Genomic DNA, 25,271 nt, shown 5'->3' with positions numbered 1-25,271 from the left:
TTATTGCCATAGACGAATTCTGCATGTTCTACAATTTTATATAAATAGAATCATAAGTATGCATTCTTCTTTGTCTTCTTTCACTCAGAGTAATTATTTTGAGATTTATCCATATTGTAGAATGTAGCAATAATCTTTTTTGGGGCTTTGCTGGATAGTGCTCCATTGCATGGATATACCACAATGAATTTACCCGCTCATTTGTTGCTAGACCAGTGGGCTGTTTCCAGCTTTTGGATATGACAAATAAAGCTGCCGTACACATTTGTGTACACGTCCTTGAGTGCACATGTGTTTTCACTTCTCCTGGGGATACTTAGAAGATGAATGAGCAGTGCGGTCGTATGGTAAGCATATGTTCACATTTTTAAGAAATGTTCAAACTGTTTTCAGAAGTGACTATAACATTTCACTTACCCACCAGTAGTGTATAAGAAGTCCATTTTCTCCACACCCTTACCAACACTTGTTATGGTTAATTTCTTAAGTTTGGGCAATTCTGATAAGTGTATGATGTTGATGATCTGATTGTTAGCACATTTGTCATTCACATATCTTCTTCAGTGAAGTGTCTCTTTAAATCATATATTTTTTTTAAGATTTATTTATTTATTTGAAAGGTAGAACAACAGAAAAAGAGGAAGAGACAGAGACAAAGAAATAGAACTTCCACCTGCTGGTTCACTCGCTAAAATGGCCTGGGCCAGGTTGAAACCTGGAGACAGGAAACTCCAACCTGATCTTCCCACATGGGTGCAGAGACCCAAGTATTTGGATCAACATTTGCTGCTTTCCCTGGCACATTAGCGGGAAGCTGGATCATAAGCAGAGTAACCAGGACTCCAATATGAGATGTCAGTGTTGCAAGCAGTAGCTTACCCGTGGCACCACAATGTTTGCTCAATCACTTTCATTTTTTATGGGACTGTCTTATTGTTGAGTTTAATGAGACTATGAAACGAATAAGAAAGCATTGAAAAGATGAGGTCAAACCACAACACAAGGGTGAAAGGGGAGTTTGCCGTTGGTGTCCCACGCACCTCCCTTCAGTGTTGCCTCTGAAGGTTCGATGCCTCTTCTCCTTATACCTGTGATTCTTGTGAATACCTGTGACTGCCGAAGGTCTTGTCTGACCAAAGCACAAGATATGTGTTCAGTGTTCTTTGGGGGCAAGTGTAAAGTTGCAGGGCATTAATGCTCTTAAGAAACAGCCTGCAAACAGTGGCAGATGGTGCTGGAGAAATGCCCTGGCTTTTGTTGCCCGTTGACTGTGCGGCCCCTGGGATATGATCTACAATGTCTCCAAGAGCTCCCCCAAAGGTTTCAGCTCCAGTTGTTCATGGAGGTCACTTGCTTGATGCTGTTATTGGAATCTTTCCTTTTTATACCTTATGTCCATACTGTGCTATCAGTCTTTTCTGGAATTACCTCTCACATAAACTATTTGTACTCAGATTCTAAAATCTGTTTCTGGGGAATGCAAACCATAACACATTGTTTAAGAAATAAGTTGAGAGTCAAAACAACTCTCTTCCAGGCCATTTAAGAAATTAGGACCAGCCCAGCATCGCAGCTCAATAGGCTAATTCTCTGCCTGCGGCGCCGGCACCCTGGGTTCTAGTCCTGGTCGGGGCGCCGGATTCTGTCCCGGTTGCCCCGCTTCCAGTCCAGCTCTCTGCTGTGGCCAGGGAGTGCAGTGGAGGATGGCCCAAGTACTTGGGCCCTGCACCCGCAGGGGAGACCAGGAGGAAGCACCTGGCTCCTGGCTTCGGTTCAGCGTGGTGCATGGGCTGCAGCACACCGGCTGCAGCAGCCATTGGAGGGTGAACCAACGGCAAAGGAAGACCTGACTCTCTCTCTCTCTCTCTCTCTCTCTCACTCACTGTCCACTCTGCCTGTCAAAAAAAAAAAATAAATAAAAAAAAATAAATTAGGGCCAGCAAAAAACCAGAATAGTCACAGGCTAGTACTGAATGACTGATTCAGGAAAGGCTTGACAATCCCAGTGGCTGGAGAGATTTTTTTTTTTTAATTTTTTTTATTGTAGGTAAAGATAGTAATGCATTTCTAAGAGATATTTGGAAGACAAAGACTAATCAGAATAAAAGTAATTAATATCCCCTGGACATAGTAAATTAACAGATCAGAAAAATTTACTTAAAAACCAAAGCAGGGACTGTTGTTGTGGTACAGGTAGTTAAATCACTGTGATGCTAACATCCCATATCTGAGTGCCTGTTCAAGTCCCAGCTGCTCCTCTTTTGATTCAGCTCCCTGATACTGGCCTGGGAAAAGCAGCAGAAGATGGCCCAAGTCTTTGGGCCCCTGCCATCCACGTGTGAGACCCGGATGGAGTTCTGGGCTCCTGGCTTCAACCTGGCACAGCAATGGTTGTTGTGGCCATTTGGGGAGTGAACCAACAGATCGAAGATTGATCTCTCTCTTTCTCTCTCTCTCTCCCTCCCTCTATGTTACTCTGCCTTTAAAATAAATGAAATAAATCTTAAAAAAAATAATAGCAGAGGATTTTCCTCATTAGAGGAAATAACTGATCTACATCTTGCTTGGAGGAGGGAGACAGGAATAATTCGGAGGTAGCAATCTTAAGAGATATTTTAGTGGCTTTGCATTTCATTCATTAAGACAAAACTCTTTAGGTGTATAGGACTGTTTCAGTTTTCTCTAAAGATTATTCAGGGCCGGCGCCGTGGCTCAATAGGCTAATCCTCCACCTTGCGGCACTGGCACACCGGGTTCTAGTCCCGGTCGGGGCGCCGGATTCTGTCCCGGTTGCCCCTCTTCCAGGCCAGCTCTCTGCTGTGGCCAGGGAGTGCAGTGGAGGATGGCCCAGGTGCTTGGGCCCTGCACTCTCCATGGGAGACCAGGAGAAGTACCTGGCTCCTGCCATCTGATCAGCGCGGTGCGCTGGCCGCAGCCCTCCGGCCACGGCAGCCATTGGAGGGTGAACCAACGGCAAAGGAAGACCTTTCTCTCTGTCTCTCTCTCTCTCACTGTCCACTCTGCCTGTAAAAAAAAAAAAAAAGATTATTCAGTGTCTGTAATGTGCTGAAAAAAGTGAGACAAGAGACTGTTTCAGGCTGACATTCAAATATAAAGGCAAGAGATAGACTAAACAGTCTTGATCCTAAACAAACTCAGGACCCCCTTTTGAACGAAACATGAAATCAAAACTAAACAAATAAGAGAGAAGCCTATTAATAAAGACTCAATTAATTTACGTGTAGAATTAAGACCAAGCAATTAAGGGAAGTGTGGTCAAAGAATGAAAATGTTATAAACCTTAATGGTGGGGCTGGTGCTGTGGCATAGCGGGTAAAGCCACCGCCTGCAGTGCTGGCATCCCATATAGGTGCCAGATTGAGTCCCGGCTGCTCCACTTCCGATCCAGCTCTCTGCAACTGCCTGGGATAGCAGTGGAAGACGGCCCAAGTCCTTGGGCCCCTGCACCTTCATGGGAGACCCAAAGAAGCTCCTGGCTTCGGATCAGCTCAACTCTGGCTGTTGCGGCCATCTAGGGGAGTGAACTAGCTTATGGAAGACCTCTCTCTGCTTCTGCCTCTCTGTAACTCTGACTTTTAAATAAATACATAAATCTTTTTTTTAAAAAAAACCTTAATGGTGTAAAAAAGAATAATATAGCAATAGAAAGAATTCGGGGACAGAGAGGAAAGAGAAGAAAGGGGAGGAGGCTTATTTGCAATGGTTTTCCTCTATAAATAGGAGTCAACAGATGCAATCTCAAGCTGTTATCTCAAGATATGGAGAATTAGTGAAGATAAATAAATTGCAATGACTGGCCAGGAAGAAACCCAGAGCAAGACAATAATAAGTCTTCAAATGTATTCAAAGAAATACACACATCTATAAAACCAGATATGGTAGTAGTAGTGATGGTAGAAAACTTGAGAAAATAAATACTAAAACATAGATTGGTAAATGCTCACCTATTACAAAGCCCCACAAATAACTAAAAAGAAAAATTCTCAAAATTCAACCACATGTTTAGAAGAAGAAAATACAGTATAATTGCAGAGAAGAGCTGTTTTTCAGAAGACAGAAATACAGACAAAAAGCAGATAACCAGATGGTAGCATGGCAACAAAATGAAAAGGGGAAGAAAGGGACAAGTGCAGAAAATTATAAATGACAATACAGGGGAAGATAACTATTTATACTGAAGAAATTAAAAGATGTCAAAATACATTTGAAAATACAAAGAATATCTAATAGTAGAAGAGACAGACAAATTTAAACAAGCAAGAAGAGCTGGAGCAGTTGAAACAGCAACAGAGGAGCCTATTTCTAATGTCTCCAGACTTGCGTGGTTTCACTGTGAATTCCTTCAAATTTTTAAATAAATAGGTATGTTATTTAGAGTTTAAATTGTCCCTAAACACCAAAACAGGAATCCTTCATATTTCTAAAACTTTAACACTGATATCAAAACCTGGCAATATAGAGCAAACCTGACTTACCAATATTTATGTTCACTTTTCTTTTTTTTTGGCAGGCAGAGCTACACAGTGAGAGAGACAGAGAGAAAGGTCTTCCTTCTGTTGGTTCACTCCCCAAATGGCCGCTACGGCCGGCGCGCTGCACAGATCCGAAGCCAGGAGCCAGGTGCTTCCTCCTGGTCTCCCCTGCGGGTGCAGGCCCAAACACTTGGGCCATCCCCAGCTGCCCTCCCTGGCCACAGCAGAGAGCTGGCCTGGAAGAGGGGCAACCGGGACAGAAGCCGGCACCCCAACCAGGACTAGAACCCGGTGTGCCGGCGCCGCAGGCAGAGGATTAGCCTAGTGAGCCGAGGCGCAGGCCTATTTTTGTAAAAATCCCAATGCAATGATGGTGACTGTAATTCAGCAATGCTTAAAAAATGTTATCACCAACTGGGGTTGCTCTAGACTGCAAGGTTAAGTCAATATTAGGAAAATGCTGAATATATTATACCTTATTAATAGCTTGAGGGTAAAATGTATATAATCACTTCAGTAGATGCAGAATAAGCATTTGACAAAGCTCAACATCCAGCATGACTAGAAAAAGAGAAAAATTAAGAATAGAAGATAACAGCACACATTTTCCTCATGTGCACAGAGAATGTTCCTCAGGAAAGACCAGATGTTAGGCCTTAAAACCAGTTTTATAAATTTTAAAAGACTGAAGTCATACAAAGCATCTTTTCTGATAATAATAAACTGAAGCTGGAAATCAATAACAGAAAGAAAACTGGAAAGTTCACAAATATGTGGAAACCAAACAACATCTCTTAAATAATCAATGGGTCAAGAAAGAAATCACAAAGGAAATTAGAAAATACCTTGAGCTAAGTGAAAACAAAACACCACATACCAAAATTTATGGGATGCAGAGAAAGCAATGCTAAGGAAATTTATAGCTGTGAATGCATACATTAAAAAATGGCCTCCATTGTGTTCAGGAAGTTTCCCCCTATTCCTGTTTTACTGAGTGCTTTTTATCATGAAGGGTGTTAAATTTTGGCAAAAGCCTTTTCTGCCTTGAGTGAGAGGATCATGTGTTTTTTCTTCACTCTATTAATGTGGCATATTACACTGATTGGTTGAACCATCCTTACACTTAGAATTAAACCTCCCCTGGTCATGGAGTGCAGTCCTTATAATGTGCCTCTGAATCCAGCTCGTTATTTTGTTGGGGGTTTTTGCACTGATGATCGTTAGGGATACTGATGTACAGTTTTTGTCCCCCGCCCCCTCCCCGTGTTGCTTCGTTATAAGACTGGTTGCTGGTTCAGACTGGCTTCACAGAGTGCGTTAAGAAGTGTTCCAGAGCTTCAGTTTTTAGAAGAGATTGAGAAAGATCGGTGTCAGTTCTCCTTTAAATGTGTGGCGGTTTCTCATAATTAAGGCATCTGGTCCAGTGCTACTCTGGCTAGGGAGGGGGTGCTTTGATTACTGACTCAATCTCCACATGAGTTGTGGTTTATTCAGATTTTCCACTTATTCATGATTCAGTTTTGGTAGATCGTGTTCTAGAGATCTGTCCATTTCATCTAGATTTTTTAATTGTACAATTGTTTACTATATATATTTTTTTTTTTTTAAAGGGGAGGTGTTTTGTGATGCAGTGAGCTTGGCCACTACTTCGGATGCCCATATCCTGTATCTCAGAGTGCCTGGGATCAAGTCTTGCCTCCACTTCCAATCCCCCTTCCTGCCCATGTGCAGTGGATGATGATGACTCAAGTATCTGCCGACCCATGTGGGAAATCTGGATAAAGTTCCTGGCTCCTGGCTTCAGTCTGCTGCTATGGGCAGTAAGGAATGAACCAGTGGAAGGTACATCTGTCATTCTGCCTTTCAAATAAATAAATAAACATTTAAAAGTATATCAAAAACAATATTAATGACCTTTTAAAGAGATTTATTTGAGAGAAAGAGGTACCTCCTATCTGCTGGTTCACTCTCCAGATGCCCACAACAGCTTGGTAGGCCAAAGCCAGAAGCTCAATTCAGGTCTCTTTTGTGGGTGGCAGGAACCCAATTACTTGAGCCACAACCACTACCTTCAGTGTCTGCATAAGCAGAAAGCTGGAAGCAGTAACCAAAGCCAAGCATTGAACCCAGGTACTCCAATTCAGGACATGATGTCCTAACTGGTGTTTTAACCACTGGGTGAAACACCTGTACCTATTATATTCTTTTTTAAGTCTTTTTATTTATAAAACTGCTGATAATGTTTCACTTTCATTTCTGCTCTTGATAATTTATGTTTTTTCTCTTTTTTCTTAGTCATATAGCTAAATACTTGTCCATTTTGTTGATTTTTTTTCAAAAAAGTCAAATTTTTGCTATTGCCTTTCTATTCTCTCTTTTATTTATCTCTAGCCTCATCTTTTTTTTTTTTTTTTTTTTTTTTTTTTTGACAGGAAGAGTGGACAGTGAGAGAAAGAGAGACAGAGAGACAGGTCTTCCTTTTCCATTTGTTCACCCCCCAATGGCCACTGCAGCCGGCGCGCCGCAGCCGGCGCACCGCGCTGATCTGAAGCCAGGAGCCAGGTGCTTCTCCTGGTCTCCCATGTGGGTGCATGGCCCAAGCACTTGGGCCATCCTCCACTGCACTCCCGGGCCACAGCAGAGAGCTGGACTGCAAGAGGAGCAACTGGGACAGAATCCGGCACCTTGACTAGAACCCGGGGTGCCGGTGCCACAGGTGGAGGATTAGCCTAGTGAGCCACGGTGCCGGCCTCTAGCCTCATGTTTATTTCTTTTTTTAAAAAAAAGATTTATTTCATTTATTTGAAAGGCAGAGTTCCAGGGACAGAGAGGGAGAGAGAGAGAGATCTTCCATCTGCTGGTTCACTCCCCAAATGGCTGCAATGGCTATGGCTGGGCCAGGCTGAAGCCAGGAGCTTCATCTAGATCTTGCACATGGGTGAAGGGGCCCAAGGACTTGGGCCATCCTCCGCTGCTTTCCCAGGTGATTAACAGGGAGCTGGATCCAAAGTGGAGCAGCAGGGACTCGAACTGGCACCCAAATGGGATGCCGGCCTTGTAGGCAGCAGCTTAACCTGCTACACCATAACACTGGCCCCTTTCTTTCTTTTTATCTGGTACTTTAAGGTTTAATGGACTTGTCCTTTTCTAATTCTTTAAGATAGTTATTGATTTGAGACAACCCCCCCCCTTTAAGATTTATTTATTTTAAAGTCAGGGTTATAGAGAAAGGGGGCATGGGAGAGGGAGAGGGAGAGGGAGAGGGAGAGGGAGAGATCTTCCATCGGCTGGTTCACTCCCCAGATGGCCTCAACAGTCAGGACTAGGGCAGGCCAAAGCCAGAAGCCAGGAGCTTCATTCAGGTTTCCCATGTGAATGGCGGGCCCACACATTTTAGTCATCTTCTGCTGCTTTTCCCAGGCTATTATGAAGGAGCTGGATCAGAAGTGGAGCAGCTGGGACACAAACCAGCACTCATATGGGATGCGGCGTAACAGGTGGTGGCTTAATTCTGGCCCCATTTCCTTCTAAGTATTTGTTTTTACAGCTATTATTTCACTTAGCACTGCTCATGTATTCCATAAGTTCTGATTTGTTGTATCTTATTTTCATTTCGGTATTTTCTAATTTCCTTTGTGATTCCTTTTCTGACCCATTGATGTTTAAGAATCTGTTGTTAATAGCCAGATATTTGTGAATATTTTAGTTTTTCTTCTACTTTTGATTTCAGTTTTAGTCCATTATGATGAGAAAAGATTTTGTATGCTTTCCATTTTGGGGAATTCACTTATTGTTTTGTGGCCTAACATATGGTCTATCCTGGAGAATAGACCATACATACTTAAGAAAAATGCATATTAGGATACTTCAAAAAGTTCATGGGAAAATTGAATTAAAAGATAAGTTTATTTCAAAAGAAATCAGTATATGAAAGTTATCTGTACCCCCATGTTCATTGCAGCACAATTCATAATAGCTGAGATATGGAATCAACCCAGATGTCCAACAACTGTTGAGTGGATAAAGAAATTATGGTATATATACACTATGGAGTACTACTAAGCTGTAAAAAAAAATATGAAATCCTGTCTTTTACAACAAGGTGGACACAACTGGAAACCATTATACTTGGTGAAATAAGCCAGTCCCAAAAGACAGATATCATATGTTTTCCCTGATCCAAAGTAACTAACAGAGTACCTGAAATGTAATGTATTGAAGTGAAACAGACATTTTGAGATTCAATGATTGTTTATAGCCCTTGTGTCTCCCACTGAGGAACAGTGTTCTGTTTTCTTTTTTTCTCTTCATAATATTTGTTGAACTCTTGTGCTTAGAGTAGGGTTAACTAGACAATCATTAAGTAAACTAAAAATAGATATTTGTAAAAATTAAGGGCAGGAATGCGAGAGGGAAGAGGAAGAAGGGTTGGAGCATGGATGGGGAGCAGGGAGAAGCGTCACTATGTTCCGAAATCTGCATATATGAAATATATGAGGCTTGTATAATTGAAATAAAAATTTTAAAAGATCAGTTTATTTTACTATTTAGTGTTGAGCGGAGTGTTCTGATTGTATTTCCTATCTATGTCTGTCTATCTAGTCTACTTATCCACCATCCATCTACCCATGCACTCATTTTCTATCTTACTATGAGATGTATGTAGCTTTTACACCCTCAGACGTTCATAAGGCTGGTTTCTCTTTGTCGTTCAGATCTCTGCTCAGATATAACCTCAGAGATAGTTTTTCTGACCACAGTGTCTAAAATCGCACCTCACTTTACCCGTTCTATTTCCGATTGGTTTTCATAACATTTGGTACAATCCAAAATCATATGAATGATCTAATTCTTGAATTGTTTTCTGTCTCTCCTGGGTGAGTAGATAGTTCAATGGAAGGGCAGACAGCCTGTCTTCTTCACAGCAAGAACATAATAAATATTTGACCAATATGCATCTGGTAACATTTCTCAAATATCACCTTGTTCTTCGTAGTATCACACTAGTTTTGTGCAAATAAATTTGTTTCTGTGCTAGGAGACTTCAGAGGCAATTCTTATAACTTAAGTAGTTTTTTTATGCTTACGTTTTTGAAGCTACAACTTGTTAACTTCATTAACTCCTCTTTCATTGTGTTTAAGGTTGAAAATTAGATCATCTAGATCAGTTTACACTATCTCTAATCATTATAATATCACATGTTTAAACAAAATTCTTTTTTCTATACCAGTATTTCAGATTTAAGAGCAATTTCTATAGTAATTTTTTAACAAGAAAATCTTTTAAGCAGCATTGCTATTATTTTCTGAATAATTACACTAACTGTAATTTAGTATAGTATATAGTTCCTGGAATGAGTATTCACTAAAATAAGGGAAATTATTTAAAAAAAAATTGGAATTCCAGAGAAGAAAGGAACATTCATTTACTATTTGTCATTCATGCAGATTTTCTTGTTCTATTGAACTGCCAGTGTTGAATACATTGATTGTATTACAGATGAGCAGACATCATCTGAAAATCTGAAATCCTAACTGCTTCAAAATCTGCAACTTTTAGATGCTGACATGATAACACAAGTGGAAAATTCCCCACCTAACCTCATGTGACAGATTTCAGTCAAAATGCATGCAGTGCATTAAAATATTGCATAAAATTATCTTCAAGCTATGTGTGTAAAGCATATGTGAGACATAAATGAATTTTGTTTTGATAAGAGATATTCAACCTGTATGAGAAATTACATTATGTGAAACTATATTTATATATATATATATCTCATATGAAATGAAATTAAGTTCACTTCTTTTCAGACCAATTTAGTTAATTTTTTGGTTAGTTTGGTTAATTGAAATGACAACTCTGTTATCAAAATTATGCTTCTTTTCATATCATCTTTTAACCAGTAAAGAAAGATATTCACTATTTTTATTGTGTCTTCTATTTTTTATTTTATTTTTTGAAGATTTTTATTTATTTGAAAGTCAGAGTTACACAAAGAGAGAAGGAGAGGCAGAGGCAGAGAGAGAAGGAGGTCTTCCATCCACTGGTTCACTCCCCAATTAGCCACAATGGCCGGAGCTGCGCCGATCCAAAGCCAGGAGCCAGGAGCTTCTTCCGGGTCTCCCACACAGGTGCAGGGGCCCAAGCACTTGGGCCATCTTCAGCTGCTTTCCCAGAGAGCTGGATCGGAAGTGAAGCAGCTGGGACTTGAACTGGCGCCCACATGGGATGCCAGCACTGCAGGCGGCCCCTTTACCTGCTGCACCACAGCTGACCCCATCCTATTGTTTTTAAAGTTCTTTTTGTCTTATCCGTGTCTTTCTCTAGTCCCCGTTTCCCTAGAGCTGTTCATCTCCTCACGTGGTTTGAGGCTCAATGCCCAGCACTTCCTTTTCACTCTGGGCCTGTCCCTGACAGCTCCATCCCTAGGGAATATTTTAGGATCTATTTTAAAATTAGATTAGCATTGAAGAAAAGAGAAACAGTGAGAGATCGTTTAGTATAACTTGAGGAAAAACCATCACCTTGTTCTTATTTTCTCCCTGAGCATACTGCTTTTCTTGCCAACAGGAAAGTCAGGCTTTTGGGGCAGACACAGTCCCTGTGTCTTGGAAAGAAAAGAAAGCAAGCTGTCTCATTTGAAAATGGGATTTTGTTCCATCTAATTTTTACCAAATTTTCTTGAAGCCCAGTTTCTTATTCTAAGAATCCTTCTCTTTTTTTTGGACACCCTTAAGGAATTGTCATTCCTGTCACTCTAGTACATTCTAGTTCTGCAATTATTGCCACGTCATAGTGAATTTCCCTGAGTAATATGAACTTCTTTAAGCCAAGACCATGCTTTATGCATAAAACAAACAAATAAATAAACAACTATATAAGTAGTATTGGGGGGCCGGCGTTGTGGTACAGCAGGTTAAGCCACCACCTGCAACACCAGCAGCCCATGTGAGCACTGGTTGGAGTCCCAGAAGCTCTGCTTCCAGTCCAGCTCTCTGCTATTGTGCCTGGGAAAGCAGCAGAGATGGCCTGAATGTTTGGGCCCCTGCCACTCGAGTAGATGGATTTCCAGCTCTGGGCTCCTGGCTTGCATTGGATGAAAGATCTCTCCCTTTCTCTGTCTCTCCTCTTTCTCTCTGCGACTCTGCCAAATAATAAATAAATAAATACATCTTTAAAAATAAATAAATAGTATTGGGACTCTAGGTTATATATTCCCTAGGATTAGACTTTAAAATAATGTGTTTACCATCTAGTTTTTGAGAGGGAGTCTATTCATTCAGATATGATTTCCTGAATAACCTGAATTTTGGGTTAAGAAGTAGCAAGGACCCCTGTTTGCTGAAACATTGTCATGTCTTCAGGGCACTTTTACAGGAACTATGTTCTTTATCCTTCCCCATCCCTGCCCCCCCAACCCCATCATATAAATTGCATCTATACAAGCACTTTATGAAGCTTGTGGAAAATGGAATTAATAGATAAGTTTATTTTGGAACAAAAATTTTGAAATCCATGCATAATTTTTTAATAACATGCATTTTCTATGAATTTTTTGAAGACCCCTTGTATGCATGTATTTCAAAATTTTTTTCACTAAAATATATTTATCTTTTAATTCCATTTTCCATGCAGTCTTAGAAGTCCACTTGGATCTTTCTTGGACAGTTACAATGTGCCAAGCAATGTGTAAATACCACATGTATTTGAGTCTGACAACCCTGCAAAATAAATATTACTATTATTGTTATTATGATTAGGGTACCAGTGCACAGAATTGAATTTATATCTTCTTTGGGGTTGGGCATTGCTGCTTTGGATGCTTGCATCCCATATCAGAGTGCTCGAGTTTGAATTCTACTTCTACTTCTGATTTAACTTCTTGTTAACATGCATCCTGGGAGGCAACAGATGAGGGCTCAAGTACTTGGGTTCCCGCAATCCACATGGGAGACTCAGAGTTCTGGGCTCCTGGCTTCTGCCTTGGGCTCCAGCTGTTGTGGATGTTTGGGGAGTGAACCAGTGGATGGAAAATCTCTCTCTGTCTCTCTCTCCATTTCAAATAAAAAAATAAATAACATTAGAAAATCTTTGGCTGATTCACACCCATTGTCTATTTATTTACATTTAATGTTTATTTACTTAATTTCTACTTGAAAGACAGAATGATGGGGGTGGAGGAGGACAAAGAGAGAGAGATCTTCTATCTGCTGGTTTGTTCCCCAGATGTCTGCAACAGCCAGGGCTGGGCGAGGCTGAAGCTGGGAACCTGGAACTCCAGCCTGGTCTCCTACTGGTGTGGCAGGGGCCCAAGCACTTGAGCCACTATTTGCTGCCTCCCAGGATGTAATAGTAGAAAGCTGGATCTGAAGCAGAGGAGGCAAAACCTGAACTAGGACTTGAACTGGCACTCTCATATGGGATGCAGGTATCCTAAGTGGAGGCTTTCACCTCAATCCCCAAAACCTCTCTGTTTATTTTAATGATGTAATAACCTGCTATGAACTCACCACTAGAAACACAAGCAAGGACCCTGACCGTAACCTCCTCAGACCCCCCATGCATCGGTAATTTCTTTACCTCTTCCCACTTTAGATCACAGAAAAGCAGCTACTGTTATTTTACTGATAAGGAATCTGAGATTTAGAGAGAGAGGGTTTTCAAGGCTGCCCACCGAGATCCAAACCTGGGTGTGTCTGATTCCGACACCCTGGTTCCAAACTGCTCAGGAAGTCTCCTGAGTGTTTTGCTTCCTGGGCCAGATGGCAGACACGTGCAGTGAAGATTCTGTGACCTAAATCCTGACGGGACAGCAATCCCACAAGGCTGGTTCATCAGCAAGGCTGAGTTTTGTTTTGTTTTGTGTGGTTGGTTTTCCCTCAGTAGTTCATACCTGGACTATCCCATGGTTGGACAAACACCAGTTGGTTCAGGTCTTGAAAACCAAACAAAAAGATATATTTAAGGACAGGACTGTAAAATTACCTTGGTTTGGAAGAGGATTTTTTTTTTTTCTAAATCACCGCCTTGTTTCAAATGGTAGTTTGGCAAATGGTAATTTCCAGGGAAAGGCAATGCTGTGACAGGATCTCTCCGCCACAGTGGACTCCAGAAGAAGATTGCTGAGTTCTACTTGGTTGTTTTAATCCTGCTGGTGTCATACTGAAATACCGATGACAACACACACACACACACACACACACCCCTGTGTTCTTTCCTCCTGGAATTCTATGCTATACAGAAAGGCAGAGTTAGACACAGCGACTAATTAGTTAGGCCTTAAAAGAAAAATGCTAGAGAACACTGAGTGTGTGGATGCGGGGAGAAAATCCACAGAACTGAAAGGTGCATCCAGTGAACAACTCAGGGGCTTGTTGTCAAGTAATTATTTCCTTTTTGGATTTCATGGAGAAGAATGGAAGTTTGCAGAACTGACTGATCCCCAACATCAGACCTGAACAAAGACATCCAGTGTTCCTGCTGCATGAGGAAGCTGTTAGGACAACAAAGCCCGGGAAAGATCTACATTAGTAATGCTCAGGACACTCGGTGATTAAGTTCTTGACGCTCCACAGTGACGGCTGTGGGATCCTCATGGGTGATGTCATTTACTGAACTGATTTTCTGCCTCGCGAGAGAAATAATACTCATACCTCTGTTTAGATCTTCTTTCATACGACTTTTTTATTTTCCTTGTATAGGGTGTGTACAAACTATGCTAGATTTATACCTATCTCTTTTATTTTTGCTAATGTAAATGGTATTATGGTTTAAGTTGCAAATTCCAATTGTTCAGGCAGCTTGTATCCTGTGGTCTTGTTCTAGGGATTTGCCAAAATAAAGTTTGTTAACTTATCTAAGGTGCTTTATGAATTCCCAATTGTAATTAGGTGGGTTTTGGTATTCTCTTGGGAATAATCAACTTAATCACATCTAGTACTAAGAAAATTAGAATTACTCAAAATTATGGCTCATACATTCTATTTATGTTGTTCACCATACCTAGGCTAGAAAATAACCACATGGCATATTTAGTTTCCACTTGGCTGATACTGTATTTTCAAAAACTTGAGTATAAATTGATACTGTTTTTTCAGTGATGCCAATCTACATTTTCCTTCCTTAGATACCAGTTACTTGAATCGACTGTTTATGGGGTCTAAATATACATTATTACCGAGTCTCATCACATTTCTGTCCCTGAAATATAAGAATGTAGAAAATAGCAATTCTCCAGCATCATTTTGTTTCAAATGAAAACTCTATGAGCAGATTGTGGATCCATTCCAGCACTACACAGACATCAATTGATTGATTGCCTAGTATGTTTCATTCACAGTACAGCTGCTAAGCTAAGCCCAGAAGAAAACAGATCCATGAATATTTCCTGCCCTCATGTCTAAGTAGAATTGGAATCTATGCCTTTCTCAAGGATAATTTTCTCTTCTGAACTATATAATACACTCTCAACTCTTCTAAGGAAGTTATCTAACTGGTACATTCTAGATGCTTAAGAGAGAAACTTTTCATTATTTTCAGTAGAAACCTGGCCATTAGGAACTAAACCTCCCTCTAATTCTAACATAAGACTGGGGGATTTGGGCATGAGAGGAGGAGATAAAGATTAAATGAAGACATACACAAGGAGTAAATTAAAATTGTGAAAAAGTTGAGAGATTTGCACACAGGCAGATGCCAGGCCAACTCTGTTGTGAGGTTCATGCAAGTTTCCAGGTTAAACCCTCTGTTTTATTTTACTGTTATTTAATAGCATTTTTCTGACTCTGAGACTAATACTTTTAATAGAAAAGTTGAAAAATTTAAAATTATAAAGAAAAAAACCCTTAAACCCACCAACCCCCCCCCCCAACACACACACAAACACACATAATGCTCCAAGTATATTTTCTGTGTAGCAACATCATTTAATTCGTTTGAGACCGATTCTGTCACTCTATAGCCATGGCTTCCACTTTTGCTTTTATTTTTAAAGGGCCTTCCCTCCTGCCTCCCAGATCATATAAGCCTCTTCTGGTCCTTTTGCTTCTTTGCATAAACTTTAGAATCACTTTGTTGGTATCCATAAAATAATTTGCTGGGAGTTTGTTTGGGATTGCATTGAATCTACAGGTAAAGTGTGGAAGAACTGACCCCTTGACAATACTGAATTTTCCTTTCATGCCATCAAACACTTGTACTTCTCCATTTGTTTAAATCTTCTTTGATTTATTTCATCAGAAATTTTGTTTCCTCATGTAGATCTTATATGTACTATGTTAGATTTATACCTATTTCTGTCTTTTGTTTGCTAATGAAAATGGTATTGTACTGAATTTCAAGTTCCAATTGTTCACACCTAGTATCCTGCAGTCTTGAAGCAATTATTTTAGGAATTTTGGTTGAATCTTTGGAATTTTGTACATAGTACATAGGTTATCATGTCATCTATTACAAGGACTGTCTTCCTTCTCCTTTCCCAATCTGTGTACCTTTTATTCCCTTCTCTTGTCTAACTACATCAGCTAGGACCTCCAATAGGATTTTAAAAAGCAGGAGTAAAAGGGGGCTTCCTTGCCTTGTTTCTGAGCTGAGCAGGAAACTGTCTAGTAGGTTTTTGTTAGATGTTCTTTATCACATTGAGGAAGTTTCCTTCTATTCCTGGCTTACTCAGAGTTTTTATTATGAATTGCGGTTGGATTTTATATGATTGTGTGATGTTTCTTCTTTAGCCTGTTGATATAATGGATTACAATTAATTGAATTTCTAATGTTGAACAAGCCATGCATGTGTGGAATAAATCCCACTTGGTGATGATGCGGAATTCTTTTTTAAGCATTGTTGGATTTGATTGGCTAATTTTTAAAAATCATTTAGTTATTTGGGAGAGAGACAGAGCACGTGTGCATGAGCCCATCTGCTGGCGCATTTCCCCAAAAGCTAGACTGAGGCCAGGAGGCAGGAATTCGATCCAGATCTCCCTTGTACATTGCAAGGACTCAACTACTTGAGCCATCACTGCTGCCTCCCAGACTCTGCATTAGAGGGAAGCTGGAGTCAGGAGCTGGAACTGGGTACCAAACCTAGGCACTCTGACTTGGGAAATGGACACCTAAATGCTAAGCCAAATACTCACTCTGCTAATATTTTGTTGAGGATTTTTGTACCTATAGTCATGAGATATTGTTCTATAGCTTTATTTTCTGGTTATGTCTTTGTGTGGTTTTGGTATTAGGGTAAGGCTAGTCTTATAGAGTTAGAAAATATTTCTCCTGCTTCTATTGTCTGGAAGAGATTGTAGACAATTGGTATGATTTTTCCCTTAAATGTATCATAGAATTTACCAGTGAAACCTACCTGGGTCTAATATTTTATGTTTCAGAATTATTTTAGAATAATTATTTCAGAATAATTACTAATTATTCAATTTCTTTACTATATACTGGCCTATTTAAATGATCCATTTCTCCTTGTGTGGGTTTGGTAGATTGTATGGTTCAAAAAGTCAGTCCATTTCAATTCTGTGTTATCAAATTGTGGGCACAGAGTTGTTCATAATTGTCTTTTATTATCCATTTGATGTTCATGGGATCAATAATAATGACCTCACTTTCATTTGTTATTAGTAATTTTTTTCCTTCATTTTTCTTAGTTGACCTGGATAAAGGTTTATCAATTTTATTGATCTTTTTAAAGAACCAATTTTGGTTCTATCAATTTTTCTCTATTGATTTCCTGTTCTTAATTTTATTGATTTCTATTCTAGTTTTTTAAAATCATTTCTTGAATAGATTCTATTTTCTTTGGATTTAATGTGCTCTTCTTTTCTATTTTCTAATGGAGAAGCTTAGATTATTGATTTTATATATGTTTTTCCTAATATGAAGGATCTTCAAAAAGTTCGTGGAAAATTCATATTATGAAAACAATTATGCTTGGGTTTCCAAATCTTTTATACCAAAATCAACTTATCTTTTAATTCCATTTCCATAAACTTTTTGAAGTACTCCCATATATACATTCTTTTAATTATTATATATTGCCCTCTACACTCTGCCTTTACTGCATTCTATTTTAATTTGGTTTATAATATTTTGATATTTTTCTTGAGAGTGTGGGGAGCAGCCCGGACTGGACTGAGTTACTGGAATTAAGACTTATTCTATGCATCTGCTCTCCCACAGTATGGCGCTGGGAGAGAAGTAAACAGCTTCTGCACAGCTGCCTCCAGTTCAGCCAATAAACTGTAGGACTTGCTCCTGATTGGAGGAGAGCAGCGTACTCGGCGTGTGGGCAGCCGAGTTGGGATTGGCAGAGGAGGACTATAAAGGAGGAGAGAGACGGCATGCACCAGGAACATCTATGGGGAACATCTAAGGGAACCCGTGCAGCCCCCGAGAGAACCGGCCGGCGGTGTGCCGCTCCCCTGCGGAAGTGGGGAATGCGGCCAGGGGGAACTGCCCTTCCACGGAGGTGGAAGGGATAGTAGCCAACCCGGGAAGAACCAGCAGCAAACCCGGGAAGGGCCGAGCAGACGAAAGAACAGCGCAGGGTCCTGTGTCGTTCCTCCACGAAGAGGGGGAGCGACATAATGGTGCCGTGACTCGGATAGGAAACCTAACTCGGATAGGAAACCTAGGACGGATAGCAAACTTAGGAGGGAAGAAACGGGAAGAACTGGGAAAATATTGGAGAGAGAGACTAGCAAACAGCCTAGGGAAAAGCCAGACGAAAAAGGTGCCGGAAGAAGCTATTGAAAGCCTAGGCATAGACTCAGATACGGACTACAGGGGGAAGCTGGGAGAAATCTCTAAGGTCGAAAGCGAAAGTGAAAGCTAGAACAAACAGACTCGGATGCGGACTGTGGGGAGAGGCCAGGAGAAATGAGGGAGGAATATTGTTGGAGGAAAGCTTGGGGAAACATACCGGGTAGAGAAAAATGTTAGGGAAATTGAAGCCGCGGGGGGCAGGCCGAGGCGGAAACGAAAGCCACTTTGGGATTCTCAAGTTAGCCCGGGAATGGGGGGCGAAAAGTTGAAACCAGAAGCTGAAACGTAAGCCTGGTTGGGATCCGTCTGATTAGCCCGGGGAGCAAAGGACGGGAAGCCAAACCGTGGGGCGGAGACGTAAGCTGGGTTGAATTCGCCAGGCTAGCCCGGGGAACTTAGATTGAATGCTAGTGGCGGAGACGCAAGCTACGCTGTGTGACTCGCGGAAGCTGCCGCGTGCAGAGAGAGCACGGGGCGTGAATAGATAGGGAACGGGGCTGGCGCGAGGCCGTGGTGCAGACGCGAAGGGCGTGGAGACCGCGGAGCGCGCGAAGCCAAGCCGCGCAGATGAGAGAGGCGCGGGCTGAAGCGGCTCAGCCAGGAAGCCGCCGAGAGGCAGCCTCGGGGCGGGCACCGGGAGGCCGCAGGGATAAGAGAAACAGAAGTTTAGAAGTAAAATGAGAGAAATAGGAATGCTGGAAGATAGAAGTGAAATGGGAGAAATAGGAATGCCCGGAGATAGAGAAATAGAGAAATAGAAAGGCCTCCCCTCAACATGGCAATGAGAAAGCTTGGATTCGGTCTGCCTGATTAAGTGAGGCGATGAGCACCTGCGGGCGGCTAGCAGCTTATGCGCCGCAGGTCACCGAAGACAGGCACGAATTAACATCAGTAAGGCCTCCCCACAATACAGCAATTAGGAGGCTTGGATTCGGTCTGCCTGATTAAGGCGGTAAGCACCAGCAAGCAGCTCGACCAGAGTATGAGCTGCAGGTCACCGAAGATAGGCACGAACCAACACTAATAAGTCTCCCCCACAATACGGCAATGAGAAGGCTTGGATTCGGTTTGCCTGATTGTTAGGGCTTGTAAGCCCCTGCGGGCAGAGCAGAGCAAGCGCTGCAGGGCACCGAATACAGGCACGCATCAGCGCCTAAAAACCTCCTCACAACATGGCGAAGAGAGGACCCGGATTCGGTTTGCCTGATTGATAGGACTTGTAAGAACCTGTGGCAACTCTAGCAAGTAGAGCAGAGTGTGTGCCGCGGGACACCGAAGACAGGCGCGTATCAACGCCAAAAAAATAAAAAGAAAGGGGGATCTGTGGGGAGCAGCCCAGACTGGACTGAGTTACTGGAATTAAGACTTATTCTATGCATCTGCTCTCCCACAGTATGGCGCTGGGAGAGAAGTAAACAGCTTCTGCACAGCTGCCTCCAGTTCAGCCAATAAACTGTAGGACTTGCTCCTGATTGGAGGAGAGCAGCGTACTCGGCGTGTGGGCAGCCGAGTTGGGATTGGCAGAGGAGGACTATAAAGGAGGAGAGAGACGGCATGCACCAGGAACATCTATGGGGAACATCTAAGGGAACCCGTGCAGCCCCCGAGAGAACCGGCCGGCGGTGTGCCGCTCCCCTGCGGAAGTGGGGAATGCGGCCAGGGGGAACTGCCCTTCCACGGAGGTGGAAGGGATAGTAGCCAACCCGGGAAGAACCAGCAGCAAACCCGGGAAGGGCCGAGCAGACGAAAGAACAGCGCAGGGTCCTGTGTCGTTCCTCCACGAAGAGGGGGAGCGACAGAGAGGTCTTTGACTCTCACATTACTTAGAAATATATTGTTTAACCTTCAAGTTTTTGTAGTTTAAGTTTTGAATTTTTCCACCTATCTTTCTGTTCTCTACTTTAATGAAACTGCGATCTTACAGCAGACTTCATATGATTTCTTCATTTAATTTTGTTAAGATGTGTTTTATGGCCCAGAATGTGGTCTCTCTTCATGAATAGTCTATGTATTTGAGAAAAATGTATATTTCACTGCTGTTTCATGAAGTATTGGGTTGATGTCAATTAGATCTTGTTGATTGACAGTTTAGTTCAACTATGTCTTACCGGTCTTCTGACTGCTGGATCTGTCCATTGCTGACAGAGGGTACTGAAGTCTACAACTATAATAGTGGGCTCATCTTTTCACAGCTGTTGGCCTATCAGTCTTCCTCTTGTGTATTTTAATGCTTTGTAGTTGGATGCATACATGTTAAGGATTGTTTTGTGTTCTTGGAGGATTAATTCCTTCATCATTATATAATGCCCCTTTTGGTCCCTAATTTTACTTGCTTTGAAGTGTACAGTATCTGAAATTAATATATCTACTTCAGCTTTTTTTTTTTTTTGACAGGCAGAGTGGACAGTGAGAGAGAGAGAGAGAAAGAGAGAAAGGTCTTGCTTTGCCATTGGTTCACCCTCCAATGGCCGCTGCAGCTGGTGCACCACGCTGATCCGAAGCCAGGAGCCAGGTGCTTCTCCTGGTCTCCCATGCGGATGCAGGGCCCAAGCACTTGGGTCATCCTCCACTGCACTCCCGGGCCTCAGCAGAGAGCTGGCCTGGAAGAGGGGCAACCGGGACAGAATCCGGCGCCCCGACTGGGACTAGAACCCAGGGTGCCGGTGCTGCAGGCGGAGGATTAGCCTATTGAGCCACAGCACCAGCCTCAGCTTTCTTTTGATTAATGGTATGATACACCATTCTGCATCCATTTACTTTTTTTTAATTGATTTCCCATGTATTATTTTTTAAGATTTTATTTATCTATTTGAGAGGTAGAGTTACAGAGAGAGGGAGAGACAGAAAGGTCTTCCATCTGCTGGTTCACTTCCCAAATGGTCACAATGGCTGGAGCTGAGCTGATCTAAAGCCAGGAGCCAGGAGCCTCCTCCAGGTCTTCCACACGGGTGCAGGGGCCCAGGAAGTTGGGCCACATTCCACTGCCTTCCGGGGCCATTAGCAGAGAGTAGAATGGGAAGAGGAGCAGCTGGGACACAAACTGGCACCCATTTGGGATGCTGGCACTGCAGGTGGAGGCTTAGCCTACTATGCCACAGCACTGGTCCCTGCATCCATTTACTTTTCATCTGTTTCTTTCTTTTTTTTTTTTTTTTGTTTTTTTGTTTTAAAAGATTTTTTTTTGACAGGCAGAGTGGACAGTGAGAGAGAGAGACAAAGAGAGAGAGATCTTCCTTTTGCCGTTGGTTCACCCTCCAATGGCCGCCACAGCTGGTGCGCTGTGGCCGGTGCACCGCGCTGATCCGAAGCCAGGAGCCAGGTGCTTCTCCTGGTCTCCCATGGGGTGCAGGGCCCAAGCACTTGGGCCATCCTCCACTGCACTCCCTGGCCATAGCAGAGAGCTGGCCTGGAAGAGGGGCAACTGGGACAGAATCCGGCGCCCCGACCAGGACTAGAACCCGGTGTGCCGGCGCCGCTAGGTGGAGGATTAGCCTAGTGAGCCACGGTGCCGGCCTGTTTTAAAAGATTTTTATTTTGTCAACTTTAATGAGTGCAGTTGAATTAAGAGAAGATTTAATGAAATGCACATTCCTCTTCCTCGTGTTTGTCTTTTTTTTTACCTTGATTTCTTTTTTTTTATTATTTAATAAATGTTAATTTACAAAGTGCAACTTTTGTATTGTTGTGGCTTCCCCCCCAACCTCCCTCCCTCCCGAGGCCCTCCCCTCTCCCACTCCCTCTCCCATCCCCGCCCTTCATCGAGTTTCATTTTCAATCACCTTCATATACAGAAGGTAAACTTAGTATACACTAAGCAAGGATTTCAACAGGCTGCACTCACACAACCGCACAAGGTATAGGGTATTGTTTGACTAGTAGTGTTGTTTTTAAGTTTCATAGTAAAACACATTAAGGACAGAGATTCTGCGTGGGGAGCATGAACCCAGTGACTCCCGTTGTTGATTTAACAATTGGCACTCTTATTTATGACGTCAGCAATCACCCGAGACTCTTGCCATGAGCTGTCCAGGCTATGGAAGCCCCTTGAGTTCACCAACTCTGAACTTGTTTAGTCAAGGCTGTATCACAGTGGAGGTTCCTTCCTCCCTTCAGAGAAAAGCGCCTCTCTCCTTGATGGCCTGATCCTTCTGCTGGGGTCTTGTTCACCAGGATCTTTCATTTAGATTGTTTTTGCCACCATGTCATGGCTTTCCATGCCTGTGAGACTCTCATGGGCCTTTTAGCCAGATCCGAATGCCCCAAGGGTTGATTCTGAGGCCCGAGTGCTGTTTTGGGTGTTTGCCATTCTATGAGTCTGCTGTGTGTCCTGCTTCCCCCGCAGGACCGTTCTCTCCCTTTTAATTCGATCCTTCATTATTTGCTTACACTGGTCTTGTTTGTAAAATCTCTTCGACACTTACCCTATCTTTTTTGATCGGTTGTGTACTTATACTTATCACTTTACCAAGTGCGCTGACATTGGTACAAGTCTCCTTGATAAGATTGAGTTGAAATCCCCTGGCACATTTCTAGTTCCACCATTGGAGGTAAGTCCGAGTGAGCCTGTGCCAAGCTATATATCTCCTCCCTCTCTTATTCCTACTCCTATGTTTAACAGAGATCACTTTTCTGTTAATTTTTAAATGCCTAAGAATGATTGTGAATTGATTACAGAGTTCAACCAGTGGTCTTATGTAGAACAAACTGAGCAACAACAACAACAAAATACTAAAAGGAATAAAATAGTAAGTTGTTCCTCAACAGTCTAGACAAGGGCTGATCATGTCATTGTCTCTCATAGTGTCCATTTCACTTCAATGGGTATCATTTTAGATGCTCGTTTAGTTGCCATTGATCAGGGAGAACATATGACATTTGTCCCTTTTGGGACTGGCTTATTTCACTAAGCATGATGTTTTCCAGCTTCCTCCATTTTGTTGTAAATGCCCGGATTTCATTGTTTTTTACTGCTGTATAGTGTTCCATAGGGTACATATCCCACAGTTTCTTTATCCAGTCATCCGTTGATGGACATTTAGTTCGCTTCCATGTCTTAGCTATTGTGAATTGAGCTGCAACAAATATTGAGGTGCAAATGGCTCTTTTTTTCTCCCCTTTAATTCCATTTGGGTAAATTCCAAGGAGTGGGATGACTGGGTCCTGTGGTAGTGCTACATTCAGGTTTCTGAGGACTCTCCAAACTGTCTTCCATAGTGGCTTTACCAGCTTGCATTCCCACCAACAGTTGAGTAGTGTCCCTTTTCCCCCACATCCTCACCAGCATCTGTTGTTGGTTGATTTCTGTATGTGAGCCATTCTAACCGGAGTGAGGTGAAACATTGTGGTTTTGATCTGCATTTCCCTGATGGCTAGGGAGCCTGAGCATTTTTTCATGTGTTTGTTGGCCATTTGGATTTCCTCTTTTGAAAAATGTCTGTTAAGGTCCTTGGCCCATCTTTTTATTGGGTTGTTTGTTTTGATTCTGTGGTGTTTCTTGATCATTTTATAGATTCTAGTTGATAATCCTTTATCTGTTGTATAGTTTGCGAATAACGTCTCCCATTCAGTTGGTTGCCTCTTCACTTTCCTGACTGTTTACTTTGCTGTAAAGAATCTGTTTCTTTATATTTAAAGTGGGATTCTTGTATATAAAATATAGTTGAGTCTTCTTTTTTTAAAAAGATTTATTTATTTATTTGAAAGGCAGAGTTCTGATCCCTAGTAATTTTACTTTGAAGTCTGCTTTATCTGAAATTAATTATTTTCTTTTAAGACTAAGAAACATAAAAGATTGCATTTATTTTACCTTCACTTATTCTTCTCTTGCACTCTTCCTTCCTTTTATTAGATCTGAGTTTCTGATCTATATCAGTTTTCTGAAGATTTCTTTTAGTATTTCTTACAAGGCAGGTCTACTGTGAACAAATTTCCTCAATTTTTGTTTGAGAACATCCTTATTTCTCCTTCACATTTTCCCACTGTACATTCTTTGCATCAAGATATATAGCAATGACAGCAGAGTTCTTTTTACAACTTAGTGTTAAATATTGTACATCTTCATCCATTTTAATTTTACAATAGTTTGACAAAAGATTAAAACTTAGAGGCTTAGGAACACCTGCAAGATTGGTCAGGCTATATGAGTCAGTGGCTATGTTCTTCTTTGTTGTGTATTCAGATCTAGTGCCTAGAAACATGGGGACAGGGTTTTTTTTTTTTTTAAGATTTATTATTTTATTTGAAAGACAGTTACAGAGAGAGGTAGAGCCAGAAAGAGAGAGAGGTCTTCCATCTGCTGGTTCACTCCCCAAATGACTGCAATGGCTGGAGCTTAGCTGATCTGAAGCCAGGAGCCACTTCAACCCACTGCACCACAGCACTGGCCCCAACAGGTTATAATTGCTTCTGAAAAGCAGATGCAAAAATGGACATCCTGCTTAGAAGCCAGGTTACAAAATAAGGATGTGACCAGAGGAGGACACTGTCTTTCAGAAACAGAATTTTTGAAGAGTCCTAGTGTCCATTTTACCAATGAGATTTTAATTGACAGAGGTCACTGAGTGCTAACACACAGAGGCTAGGGCTGCTGAAAGAATTCATTACTTAACATTCCCCCAAGAGAAGGGCCATGCCATGCTACAGGGCCATGGGACAAACCAGCTTTGGTCAGGAGGCAAACAGGAGCAAGGGAAAGGCAAGGCAGGACATGGATTGGCTACTTAGAATAATTCTGGTGGGCTTTGGGCTATGGGGTGGTCCTTGGTTGCCTTTTCCCTGGCCTTGGGGTGACTGAGGGCAGGGGAAATACTGGATTGGTGTAGGAGGTGGGAGGGAGATGGCTGGTGAGTTCAGGCTCTGAGTGGTTTGGTTCGCATGTGAAAGGAAGGGGTTGCTATCTGGGTAGACCTGGAGGGCAGTCCCTCCTTGGATCTGTAAAGTTCTTATAAGGCAGAGCATCATGAACATAGGAAAAGGAATTAATATAAAAGCCCTGTAATGAATGGATC

General features: G+C 42.0%; 1 long non-coding RNA gene across 3 annotated transcripts in view; it reads left to right on the top strand.

The window, feature by feature from the left end:
- Nucleotides 1–16,599, top strand: part of LOC127483559 (uncharacterized) — a 67,282-nt gene extending 50,683 nt beyond the window's left edge. For all 3 annotated transcript variants that reach the window (XR_016218954.1, XR_016218955.1, XR_016218953.1), the window contains 2 exons: nucleotides 212–347; nucleotides 13,912–16,599. This is a non-coding gene — a long non-coding RNA (uncharacterized LOC127483559). The remainder of the gene's footprint in view (nucleotides 1–211; nucleotides 348–13,911) is intronic.
- Nucleotides 16,600–25,271: the final 8,672 nt, after the last annotated feature.

Source organism: Oryctolagus cuniculus, chromosome 13 (assembly GCF_051225735.1).
Source record: "Oryctolagus cuniculus isolate XC-2025 breed Fujian yellow rabbit chromosome 13, ASM5122573v1, whole genome shotgun sequence".
NCBI classification, from domain to species: domain Eukaryota; kingdom Metazoa; phylum Chordata; class Mammalia; order Lagomorpha; family Leporidae; genus Oryctolagus; species Oryctolagus cuniculus.
This window is presented reverse-complemented; position numbering and strand designations above follow the sequence as displayed.